Source organism: Aquarana catesbeiana, linkage group LG07 (genome assembly GCF_042186555.1).
Source record: "Aquarana catesbeiana isolate 2022-GZ linkage group LG07, ASM4218655v1, whole genome shotgun sequence".
NCBI lineage: Eukaryota > Metazoa > Chordata > Amphibia > Anura > Ranidae > Aquarana > Aquarana catesbeiana.
Window position 1 is genome coordinate 187,943,164 of NC_133330.1, and position 14,490 is coordinate 187,957,653.

Consider the following 14,490-nt stretch of genomic DNA (forward strand, 5'->3'; position numbering starts at 1 on the left):
TTTAATACAGAAAACGCAATAGTTTCCTTGAAAAGTATGTAAACAGTACAAAAATAGAATTCACAAAATGGTGCCTAGAAGCCAGATTGTAGCTTAAAGCACATGGCTTTGCACACACAAAGGAATACACAATGGAGCAGCTCCCCCTATAGGAGGGCTCACAGGTCTTCAAAATGGCCGCCGATGCACATGGTGACCACAACAAAGGCCAGACCCCAACAAAATGGCGCATTTTCCTGCCAAAACTGACCAAGATGGATAAACATTTCAAAGTTCACACACAAAGGAAAAGAAAATGGCCGACCGTAGTCACATGGTAGACAACAACAACAAGAGAACAAAAGAAAGTAGCAGACAAAAACCATTTTCCTGCCAAAACCAAAAATGTCTCCCCAAAAACTTACACATTTGAGATACTAAATGAACGCTTAGACAAACATTTAAAAGTGTTAAAGTTACAAAAAAACACAACTTAGGAACACATGCTATCCAATAAATCAACCAAGCCACATAACCCACAATTACACGGTTGTAACATACCCTCAAACTCAGTTCACATCAGCTTTCACAGGAAGAAAACATTGAGAGATACAGACAGTGAATGCTTGTATGTCTGTTCAGAACATTAGAGTTCCCTTCCCCCAGGGCGTAGCCCCTTTCAATACAAAAACAACAATTCCTGCCCCTTCACTAAACTCATGGCATCTTTACAAACAGGTTCAGCTACTTACAAAACTACTCAGCCACACACACACATTGCAGGCTGCAAATAATATCAATTCATACATTTCTATTTCTCATATGCATTACAAACTTGTTACACAGCATCAGTCACACGCACGCACACACACACACGCAGGCACACACACACCAGACATACGATCAAACTTCCAGCATTATTTCAAAAGACGAAAAATGTGTTCTTTTCGCAAAGCAGACCCTCCCCAGCACATCTTAATGATCCGATTCTGAAGGAGGTTCTGTTCACTCCTACGTTCTGGCTCGCCATTCTGTCAGCGAAATTTGGTTGTACACAAAGCACACAGCCAAATCTCCTGTTTCTAATTATAATAACAATTTCGTCTAATGATATAAATGCATCTCACCTTTTGATCGTATCCATCCTCTGGTGTGTGCCCCATCCAGCCAACTAGACAAAAAATCACATCCTCATGCTTCCAGTTCCAAGATCACACTGCCAGCCAGCCTCAGCTGTCTGCGTGAGCCACTTTATTAGCATATTAATAGGAGGTCCCAAAGCTCGAGGGTTCGGCCTCCAACAGCCAATAACACCTCTTACAAAGCTTGTGACCTCACAGGATATCAATGACCATATAAGGATTTAACAACACAGGATAATGCAACAACCAATGAACAATGGGTACAGGAGTCTTATGGGTGTGTCTGAGCAGAGACAGGGTGCATGTATGCTTGAAAGCCACATGGCTTTCAAACATCAACCCTGTCTCCAACCAGAACCCAAAAGACTCCCGTATTTCCGTTGATAGAAATCCCTATTATACATTGTTCCAGAGAACAATGTATACCTGGATTATTCTACTGTCTTTGTGGACGAGAGATTATCGGCAGGCGTACACTCATTGGGCCACAAATGTGTTGATCAGGCACATAGGGGCAACATGAGAGCACACTCGTTAAACCGATAATGTCTTTGCAGAGCGAACACACCCCCACCAGACAATCGTTCTGTGCATCGCACAGGGGCCCCTAGCTGGCGGACATGTCCCCACTCCACAAACATTTCTCTACATCCCCAAAGAGCTTTTCACTACCAAACAGTTCGCAACCAGCGTTGGTCTGCCCCAGTCAGCTCTTTAGAGCAGGCTACGATTGAGCAGACACTGGGAGACTTATGACAATACATTAATATAAAATTTTCCACAACACTGTATCAATCTGTTTCTTGTATTTCACTTTAACCACCCTAATTGTTCCCTTGCATTTCTTTGTGAATTCCTTTTTAAATGTGGAATGTTGAAGGTGTCCCTTCTACTTTGTACTTTTAATGACCTATTTTTATCTTAGTTTTGTGATTTTTTTTACACTAGAATTCAGCCACATCCTTTGTTAGAGGCCAATAACACACTCCCACAAGTAATTTATTATTTGCTACACTCTTATGGAGCTACAGCCATAATGACGCCATACCTTCACAATTCTCATTGGTGATATTCTCAAATTCACTTTCAGGTCACTACTCACATACTGTACGTATATACATAGCCCTACACCGTTTCCAGGGCCATCTTAATAGCATCATGGCCCTGGGCAAAGTAATGCACTGGGGCCCCTACAAGCCTTTCCCAATTTACGCACCTACTCTCAAGAATCAAAGTATAAATAGTTGATAGACACCAGTAGATAAGACACCAATACAGTGATTAGTGCTAAAAACATGCACTGTCACTGTACTAATGATACCCGGGGTTTAACTGTGTGTCTAGGGAGTGCTTGCTAACTGTGTGCCTAGCCTGTGCTTGGTTACTGTGTGGGGAGTGCTTTTACTAGGGGAAGGCATTGATCCATGTTCCTGTTTTGTGGGAACACAGGATCAATACCTTCCCTACTGACAGCAGTCTGTCTTGTTTACATAGGCAGACTGCTGTTCTGCTAGTGTCTCGAGCGAGGGCAGGTGCCGGTGGACATCAAGTCTGCCGGACCTGTTGATTTGGCTACTGCTGTGTCCAATCACAGTGGGAGTGGATTGAGAGCGGCGTGTGTGCTGCTTGGAAGTGCAGGATCATGTACTAGGTACGTGATTCTGCGCAGGAGAGCCGCTCCGCCACAGTATATATATATATATATATATATATATATATACACACACAGTGGGGTCGGAAAGTATTCAGACCCCCTTAAATTTTTCACTCTTTATTATATTGCAGCAATTTGCTAAAATATTTAAGTTCATTTTTTTTCCTCATTAATGTACACACAGCACCCCATATTGACAGAAAAACACAGAATTGTTAACATTTTTGCAGATGTATTAAAAAAGAAAAACTGAAATATCACATGGTCCTAAGTATTCAGACCCTTTGCTGTAACACTCATATATTTAACTCAGGTGCTGTCCATTTCTTCTGATCATCTTTGAGATGGTTCTACACCTTCATTTAAGTGCAGCTGTGTTTGATTATACTGATTGGACTTAGGAATTACGAAAGCCACACACCTGTCTATATAAGACCTTACAGCTCACAGTGCATGTCAGAGCAAATGAGAATCATGAGGTCAAAGGAACTGCCTGAAGAGCTCAGAGACCAGATCTGGCCAAGGTTACAAAAAATTTCTGCTGCACTTAAGGTTCCTAAGAGCACAGTGGCCTCCATAATCCTTACATGAAAGACGTTTGGGACCATAACCCTTCCTAGAGCTGGCCGTCTGGCCAAACTGAGCTATCGGGGGAGAAGAGCCTTGGTGAGAGAGATAAAGAAGAACCCAAAGAGTACCGTGGCTGAGCTCCAGAGATGCAGTCGGGAGATGGGAGAAAGTTGTAGAACGTCAACCATCATTGCAGCCCTCCACCAGTCGGGGCTTTATGGCAGAGTGGCCCGACAGAAGCCTCTCCTCAGTGCAAGACACATGAAAGCCTGCATGGAGTTTGCTAAAAAACACCTGAAGGACTCCAAGATGGTGAGAAATAAGATTCTTTGGTCTGATGAGACCAAGATAGAACTTTTTGGCCTTAATTCTAAGCGCTATGTGTGGAGAAAACCAGGCACTGCTCATCACCTGTCCAATACAGTCCCAACAGTGAAGCATGGTGGTGGCAGCATCATGCCCTGGGGGTGTTTTTCAGCTGCAGGGACAGGACGACTAGTTGCAATCGAAGAAAAGATGAATGCGGCCAAGTACAGGGATATCCTGGACGAAAACCTTCTCCAGAGTGCTCAGGACCTCAGACTGGGCCGAAGGTTTACCTTCCAACAAGACAATGACCCTAAGCACACAGCTAACATAACGAAGGAGTGGCTTCACAACAACTCTGTGACTGTTCTTGAATGGCCCAGCCAGAGCCCTGACTTAAACCCAATTGAGCATCTCTGGAGAGACCTAAAAATGGCTGTCCACCAATGTTTACAATCCAACCTGACAGAACTGAAGAGAATCTGCAAGGAGGAATGGCAGAGGATCCCCAAATCCAAGTGAAAAACTTGTTGCATCTTTCCAAAAAAGACTCATGGCTGTATTAGATCAAAAGGGTGCTTCTACTACATACTGAGCAAAGGGTCTGAATACTTAGGACCATGTGATATTTCAGTTTTTCTTTTTTAATAAATCTGCAAAAATGTCAACAATTCTGTGTTTTTCTGTCAATATGGGGTGCTATGTTGTAGTGATCAGGTATATGTATGGGTGTATAGATAATTAATATTTAGGTATTATAATGATGATGATGATGTAAGTACTCTTCCGCAGCAACCCAATTCTTCCAGAGAGATGCACTTTATTGACTTCCAACACAGAACAAAGTCCAAAATCCACAGATGACAAAAAAATCCGACAGAGTAGATATAATTCAGAGACCCATATTCCTAGGCCTGTGTGTTCGCAGCCATACACAGGCAAGCCTCACTTAAAACCTATATACTGAATGCCGTGTTATATTCACCAGGCATTGAATGGCTGAGCAATTTGATTGGCCGTTTCAATTTAGGACTTTGATAAGCTTTAGTCTATCAAACAGACAACAACCCCTAGCCGTGAACAGCCGTGAACCAGCCCAATTTGCACTCCCGCATATCAACATCAACAAGTCCCCTTTAGATATATGTAATTAGATTAGATTAACAGATACCACCTGAATACCCTTTGAGATGTTCAAAAAGACTTGCATAAGATTAACACATCAAAGAGTCTTCAGCTGTTAAAATTCAGTTGGACAAATCAACCATTCTGTCATTGTCATTCTGGCCTGGTCAACATTGACTGCATGTGTACATACACACAACAATGTCCCACATAAATCGGTGAACATATTACAACATATACAACATATGTGTACATTAATTAATACATTGAGGAAAAAAATTGAACTTAAATGATTTTAGCAAATGGCTGCAATATAACACATATATATAGCAGTAGCTGGGGGTGTACACATGCTGGAGCCATGATGCTTTGATTCGTGACTGCGGCAAGAATTATATCACCAGTTGCATTTGACCGGCACTATTGCTTACCAAATGCAACCAAATCAAATAAGAGTCTGCGCTGCAAGTTTCCCTCAACCATGTGCAATGCAGTGAGGGTTAAAATAGGTGGTGAGGAGGCAACATATCACCTCCTCACTGCCCATCTAATACCTCTGAAAAGCAATCCATGTGCAGCAGTTTTTTACAGTAAGAGACCAAGGCTGCTTTTACACTGAGGCATTGGGGGCTTCGGCGGCAGTGGCGGAATTACCAGGGTCGCAACAGTCACACTTGCGATGGGGCCCGGCATTCCGCCACTGTCGGGGGGGCCCAGCAGGGTTGCTCTTCACACATGGCTCTGAGCGGAGATCGTGTGTCATGGAACAGTAGCACAGGTACACCGGTATATAATGTTCTATTTGCCCGTCCGTCCTCTCTGGCAGGGGATGAAAGAGGACACACAGCTAACCTTGCTACTCCCCTCTCCTGTGTGCTCTGTGGGAAATGTGAGCTCCTTAGCTTCACACTTGACTGCCCGCGGAACACACAGGAGAGAGGAGGGGGGAGAAGGGGGAGCAGTGAGATCAGTTGTGTGTGTCCTCTCTCATCCTCTGCCAGAGAGGATGGACAGGCAAATAGAATGTTAATGCCGGTGTCTCTGTGCTACTGTTCCATGACACACGATCTCCGCTCAGAGTCGTGCTGTCCAGAGAAGGCAGACGGCACTGATGGAAATTAATAGCATTCACTGATGAGCACTGATAGAAGGCACTGATGAGCACTAATAGAAGGCACTGATGAGTAGAGATGAGCCGAACACCCCCCGGTTCGGTGCGCACCAGAACCTGCGAACGGACCGAAAATTTGCATGAACGTTAGAACCCCATTGACGTCTATGGGACTCGAATGTTCGAAATCAAAAGTGCTAATTTTAAAGGCTAATTTGCATGGTATTGTACTAAAAAGGGTTTGGGGACCCAGTTCCTGCCCCAGGGGACATGTATCAATGCAAAAAAAACTTTTAAAAATGGCAGTTTTTTCGGGAGCAGTGATTTTAATGATGCTTAAAGTAAAAAAATAAAAGTGAAATATTCCTTTAAATATCATACCTGGGGGGGTGTCTATAGTATGCCTGTAAAGTGGCGCGTGTTTCCCGTGCTTAGAACAGTCCCTGCACAAAATGACATTTTTAAAGGAAAAAAAGTCATTTAAAACTGCTTGCGGCTTTAATGTAATGTCGGGTCCTGGCAATATGGATGAAAATCAGTGAGACAAACGGCATGGGTACCCTCCAGTCAATTACTAGGCCCTTTGGGGCCTGTATGGATATTAAGGGGAACCCCGCACCCAAATTAAAAAAAGGAAAGGTGTGGTGCCCCCAGGCCCTATATACTCTGAACAGCAGTGCAAATAAGACAGGGTAGGTTTGTTGTTAAGTAGAATCTGTTTGTAATTTTGAACTGGTACATTTTTAAAGTGTAGCTCCAGCCAAAAAATCTGTTTTTAAGCTTTTTGGAAAATATTGGGAAGGGTTATCACCCCTGTGAAATTTGTTTTGCTGTCTGTGCTCCTCTTCAGAAGATTTCACCTCACTTTTTGTCCCAATGACAAATGTTTTTTGAAAATTTGGGGTTTTTAGTGAAACAAGGATTGGTGATAAAGCATCAGTGGAAAGGAGAAACGTTTTTCCAATATTAACTCTTACAGGAGAGAATTTCCCTTCCTATGAGGTAGATTTCATCTCACTTCCTGTTGTCTCCTTCCGTTTGCAAGTAGGAGTCGTTTGTAAGTTGGATGTTTGAAAGTAGGGGCCTGCCCTATATACTCAGCAGAAATTTGGGCCTTAGGTGTTGTTGTGGCCTCAACACTGTAAGCCCCCACAGGGCCCTGCTGTGAAATATTAGATCAAGATTGTAATTACATGCCCCTGTTGAACAAGGCCAGAAAAATTGGGCCTTTGGTGGTGGTGGTGGTGCTGGTGCCACAACACTGTAAGTTCTCACAGTTAATCTTGGTGGGCGCAGAAACGGGCCCTACTGTGAAATATTAGATCAAGAATTCTATTACATGTCCCTGTTGAACAGGGGCTGAAAAATTGGGCCTTAGGCACTGCAACCCCTCACAGATACTCTAGTTGGAGCGCAGGAACTAGCCCTGCTGCAAAGAATTGCATCAAAAATTGTAATTACATGCCCTTGTTAAACAGGGGCTTAAAAATTGGGCCTTAGGCACTGGTGGCGGCGCCCAGAACCAAAAATGTTCTACAAGCTATCAGCATGATCATTGAGGAGGAAGAGGATAATTACTCAGCATAACAGGATAGTCACTCAGCATCAGCATTGGCAGTCTTTGAAGGGATCTGACATTTCAAAAAAAATTATTCGGTTACATCAGCATCAGGTGCTTGGTAGTTGGTGGTGATCCAAGACTGATTCATTTTTATGAAGGTCATTCGATCGACCGAGTCGGTGGACAGATGCACCCTGTAATCGGTTACAAAGCCTCCAGCAGCACTGAATGTGTGTTCCGAAAGAACGCTGGATGCAGGACAGGCCAGTAGCTCAATTGCATACTGTGCAAGCTCTGGCCAGTGATCCATCCTCAAGACCCAGTAACCCAGAAGATTTTCGGTGGGAAAGGTGTCCAAGTCAGATCTTGCCCCTAGGTATTCCTGCACCATGTAAAACAGACACTGGCGATGGTTGCTGGAACCGATCATACCTTGGGGCTGCGGACTAAAAAATTGTCTGAACGCATCGGTCAGATGGCCACCTTCTCCAACACTCCTTCTTTGACCGAAGCCTCAGCAACACGTTGTCCAGAAACAGGAGTTTGCAACCTCCTAGTCTCTGGGAACGCGTTGCACAGACCTTTCTGCAAGGCCTCCCGAAAATGTTTCATCCTCAGCTCCCTCTGCGACAGCAAGATAAGGTCCGCAACCTTACCCTTGTAACGTGGATCAAGGAGGGTTGCCAACCAGTATTGGTCCTTCTCCTTGATACCACGAATACGAGGATGCTTACGCAGGCTTTGCAGGATCAGGGAGGCCATGCAGCATAGGTTTGCTGAGGCATTCGGTCTGGAGTCCTCTGGGTTACTAAGGACGACATGGTCTGCAGCCACCTCCTCCCAGTCACGTACAAGTCTATGTGTTTCTTGGGACTGATTCCTTAAAGACTGCTGCTGATGCTGAGTGCCAGGCTCCACCTCCATACTGACACAATCCTCCTCTTCCTCTTCCTGTGTGATCAGCGGGCACGCAGAAACACTATCTGGATAAAGGGGGCCTTGAGAGCCAAGGAAGTCCTCCTCTTCCTGCCTCTGTTCTGCCTCAAGTGCTCTGTCCATTATTCCATGCAGCGTGTGCTCCAACGGGTGGACAAGGGGGACAGTGTCACTGATGCATGCACTGTCACTGCTCACCATCCTCGTGGCCTCCTCAAATGGTGACAGGACAGTGCATGCATCCCTGATCATGGCCCACTGGCTTGGGGAAAAAAACCAAGCTCCCCTGACCCTGTCCTGGTGCCATAGTCGCACAGGTACTCATTGATGGCCCTCTGCTGAGTGTGCAGCCGCTGCAGCATGGCCAACGTTGAGTTCCACCTGGTGGGCATGTCTCAGATTAGTTCTTGGGCAGGTTAAACTCCTTTTAGAGGTCTGCCAGCCGAGCACTGGCATTATATGACCGGCGGAAATGCACACACAACTTTCCTGGCCTGCCTCAGGACATCCTGTAAGCCCGGGTACCTGCCCAAGAACCGCTGCACCACCAAGTTAAGGACGTGAGCCAAACAGGGCACATGGGTCAGTTGTCCCTGTCGGAGGGCAGAGAGGAGGTTGGTGCCATTGTCGCAAACCACCATTCCTGCTGACAGAACCTCTGCCCCAGTGTGGCTCCTGTCCCCCAAGCACACCAGCTCAAGCACTGCATGGCATCTTTTGGCCTGCGTACTTGCGTAGCCCCTTAAATGCCTACGGAGCACCGCTGGTTCAGAGGACAAAGCACAGGAAGAGGCCATGGAGGAAGAAGAAGAGGAGGGGGGGAGAGGTGTGTCACAATCATTAGTAGTGGCATTTTGGAGGCGTGGTGGTGGATCAACCTCCAACACTACTGCACCTTGTCCTGCATCCTTCCCAGCTGCCAGAAGAGTGACCCAATGCTCCGTGAAACTTAGGTAACGTCCCTGTCCATGCCTGCTGGACCATGAGTCAGAGGTAATATGCACCTTATCGCTGAACGCCCTGTCCAGCGAGGCCAAGACGTTGCCTTCCACATGCCGGTAGAGAGCTGGAATCGCCTTCCGTGAGAAAAAGTGGCATTTGGGTACCTGCCACTGAGGAACCGCACATTCCACAAACTCACGGAAGGGGCAGAGTCTACCAACTGAAAAGGTAGCAGTTGAAGTGCTAGAAATTTTGCCAAGCTAGCATTCAACTGCTGGGCATGTGGATGGCTGGGAGCGAACTTCTTTCGGCGGTGCAGCAGCTGGGGCAGGGAAATTTGCCTGGTACAATCTGACGTCGGTGTACCGAAAGCAGATTGCCCACAAGTACTTGGCTGTGACACACCTAATTCTACACCTTCATTCCTCTCAGTGCAGGTCTCAGAGAGGACTGAAGGTATAGTGGGGTTGGAGATCTCAGCTGATGAGGAGCAAGGAAAGGTCCTCTTTGTTCTTTGGTGTGGGTCTTTTAGATATGCTTGCCAACAAACTGCATGGCAGGTCAACATATGTGTGGTCAAGCATGTGGTGCCCAAGCAGGAGATGTTTTGGCCACGCGAGATACGCTTGAGACATATGTTGCAAATAGCAGCGGTGCGATCTGATGCACTCGTCTCAAAAAAGGCCCACACCAAAGAACTTTTGGAATAAAGCACAGAGACAGCAGTGCCCTGCACATGCGGAGCTTTGCGGTGTGATGCAGTCAGTGTGCTACCCTTGGGCTGGCAACTGGAGGACATCCTGCCTCGTTGGTGATGTGCCTCCTCCTCCTCTCTCCTATCAGGCACCCACGTTGAGTCAGTGACCTCATCATCCCCTCCCTCCTCATCACTGGAGCAAACCTGGCAGTATGCTGCAGCAGGGGGAGCATGACTGCCAGATTGCTGTCCTTCTTGGGCACCCCCTCTGTCTGTGCTCACATTACTGCCTTCATCTAGCTCAGTATCATCATCAGAGCCTTCTAAACGCTGGGCATCCTCCTGGAGCATGTACCCAACACTGTGGTCAAACAGTTCGAGGGACTCCTCAGGAAGACATGGTGGGGCTAGGGAAGGAGTCACTGATGCCATTGAGCCGAGGGAAGAGGCCGCGTTGGCAGCTGCTTTGCCAGACAAAGTACCCTAAGTCTGGGTGAGGGAGGATGAGGAGGATGAGGACGGCTTGGTCATCCACTCGACCACGTCGTCTGATAGAAGGCACTGATGGGCACTGATAGGAGGCACTGATGAGCACTGTCAGAAGGCACAAATGGGCACTGATAGGAGGAATTTATGGGAACAGATGAGCACTGATAGAAGGCACTGATGGGCACTGATGAGCACTGATAGGAGGCACTGATGAGCACTGATAGAAGGCACTGATGGGCTATAATAGTAGGCACTGATGAGCACTGATAGAAGGCACTGATGAGCACTGATAGAAGGCACTGATGAGCACTGACAGAAGGCACTGATGAGCACTGATAGAAGGCACTGATGAGCACTGATAGAAGGCAATGATGAGCACTGATGGGCACTGATAGAAGGCACTGATGAGCACTGATAGACGGCACTGATGAGCACTGATGGGCACTGATAGAAGGCACTGATGAGCACTGATAGAAGGCACAGATGATCACTGATAGAAGGAACTGATGGGCACTGATGAGCACTGATAGATGGCACTGATGGGCACTGATAGAAGGCACTGATGTGCACTGATAGAAGGCACTGATGAGCACTGATAGAAGGCACTGATGAGCACTGATAGAAGGCACTGATGAGCACTAAAAGAAGGCACTGATAGATGGCACTGATGGGCACTGATGAGCACTGATAGATGGAACTGATGAGCACTGATATAAGGCACTGATGAGCACTGACAGAAGGCACTGATGGGCACTGATAGAAGGCACTGATAGAAGGCACTGATAGAAGGCACTGATGAGCACCGATAGAAGGCACTGATGAGCACTAATAGACGGCACTGATAAGCACTAATAGAAGGCTCTGATGAGCACTGATAGAAGGCACTGATGAGCACCGATAGAAGGCACTGATGGGCACTGATAGAAGGCACTGATGAGCACCGATAGAAGACACAGATGAGCACTGATAGAAGACACAGATGAGCACTGAGAGAAGGCACTGATGGGCACTGATAGAAGGCACTGATGTTCACTGATAGGAAGCATTCATGGGTACTGATAGGAGGCACTAATGGGCACTGATAGGAGGAATTTATGGGCACAGATGAGCACTGATAGGAGGCACTAATGGGCACTGATAGAAGGCACTGATGAGCACTGATAGAAGGAACTGATAGAAGGCACTGATAGGCACTGATAGAAGGCACTGATGGGCACTGATAGAAGGCACTGATGAGCACTGATAGAAGGCACTGATGAGCACTGATAGAAGGCACTGATGGGCACTGATGTGCACTGATAGAAGGCACTAATGAGCACTGATGAGCACTGATAGAAGGCACTGATGAGCACTGATAGAAGGCACTGATGGGCACTGATGAGCACTGATAGAAGACACTGATGAGCACTGATAGAAGACACTGATGAGCACTGATAGACAGCACTGATGAGCACTGATAGAAGGCACTGATGAGCACTGATAGAAGGCACTGATGAGCACTGATAGAAGGCACTGATGAGCACTGATATGAGGAATTTATGGGCACAGATGAGCACTGATAGAAGGCACTGATGAGCACTGATAGAAGGCACTGATGAGCACTGATAGAAGGCACTGATGGGCACTGATAGAAGGCACTCATGAGCACTGATGAGTACTGATAGACGACACTGATGAGCACTGATAGAAGGCACTGATGGGCACTGATAGGAGGCATTTATGGGCACTGATAGGAGGCACTAATGGGCACCGATAGGAGGAATTTATGGGCACAGATGAGCACTGATAGAAGGCACTGATGGGCACTGATAGACGGCACTGATGAGCACTGATAGAAGGCACTGATGGGCACTGATAGGAGGCATTTATGGGCACTGATAGGAGGCACTAATGGACACTGATAGGAGGAATTTATGGGCACAGATGAGCACTGATAGAAGGCACAGATGGGCACTGATGAGCACTGATAGACATCACTGATGAGCACTGATAGAAGGCACTGATGAGCACTGATAGAAGGCACTGATGGGCACTGATAGAAGGCACTGATGGGCACTGATAGACGGCACTGATGGGCACTGATAGAAGGCACTGATGGGCACCGATGAGCAACGATAGACAGCACTGATGAACACTAATAGGCGGCACTGATGAGCACTGTTAGAAGGCACTGATGAGCACTGATAGAAGGCACTGATGAGCACTGATAAAAGGAACTGATGGGCTATGATAGAAGGCACTGATGAGCACTGATAGAAGGCACTGATGAGCACTGATAGACGGAACTGATGGGCACTGATAGAAGGCACTGATGAGCACTGACAGAAGGCACTGATAGAAGGCACTGATGAGCACTGATAGAAGGCACTGATGAGCACTGATGGGCACTGATAGAAGGCACTGATGAGCACTGATAGAAGGCACTGATGAGCACTGATAGACAGCACTGATGGGCACTAATGAGCACTGATAGAAGGAACTGATGGGCACTGATGAGCACTGATAGATGGCACTGATGAGCACTGACAGAAGGCACTGATGGGCACTGATGAGCACTAATAGAAGGCACTGATGGGCACTAATGGGCACTGATAGAAGGCTCTGATGAGCACTGATAGAAGGCACTGATGAGCACTGATAGAAGGCACTGATAGAAGGCACTGATGGGCACTGATGAGCACTGATAGAAGGCACTGATAGATGGCACTGATGAGCACTGATAGAAGGCACTGATGAGCACTGATAGATGGCACTGATGAGCACTGATAGAAGGCACTGATGGGCACTGATAGGAGGCACTAATGGGCACTGATAGGAGGAATTTATGGGCACAGATGAGCACTGATAGAAGGCAGTGATAAGCACTGATAGAAGGCACTGATGGGCACTGATAGAAGGCACTGATGAGCACTGATAGAAGGCACTGATGGAAACTGATGAGCACTGATAGAAGGCACTGATGGATGGCACTGATGAGCACTGATAGAAGACATTGATGAGCACTGATAGAAGGCACTGATGAGCACTGATGGGCACTGATAGAAGGCACTGATGAGCACTGATAGAAGGCACTGATGAGCACTGATAGACAGCACTGATGGGCACTGATGAGCACTGATAGAAGGAACTGATGGGCACTGATTAGCACTGATAGATGGCACTGATGAGCACTGACAGAAGGCACTGATGGGCACTGATGAGCACTGATAGAAGGCACTGATGGGCACTAATGGGCACTGATAGAAGGCACTGATGAGCACTGATAGAAGGCACTGATAGAAGGCACTGATGAGCACTGATAGAAGGCACTGATGGGCACTGATGAGCACTGATAGAAGGCACTGATAGATGGCACTGATGAGCACTGAGAGAAGGCACTGATGAGCACTGATAGATGGCACTGATGAGCACTGATAGAAGGCACTGATGGGCACTGATAGGAGGCACTAATGGGCACTGATAGGAGGAATTTATGGGCACAGATAAGCACTGATAGAAGGCACTGATAAGCACTGATAGGCACTGATGGGCACTGATAGAAGGCACTGATGAGCGCTGATAGAAGGCACTGATGGAAACTGATGAGCACTGATGGATGGCACTGATGAGCACTGATGGAAGACACTGATGAGCACTGATAGAAGGCACTGATGAGCATTGATGGGCACTGATAGAAGGCACTGATAGAAGGCACTGATAGAAGACACTAATGGGCACTGGTGAGCACTGATAAAAGGCACTGATGAGTACTTACAGAAGGCACTGATGAGCACTGATGAGCACTGATGGACTGCACTGATGGGCACTGATAGAAGGCACTGATAGAAGGCACTGATGAGCACTAATAGAAGGCACTGATGAGCACTGATAGAAAGCACTGATGAGCACTGATAGACGGCACTGATGAGCACTGATAGAAGGCACTGATGGGCACTGATAGAAGGCACTGATGAGCACTGATAAAAGGTACTGATGGGC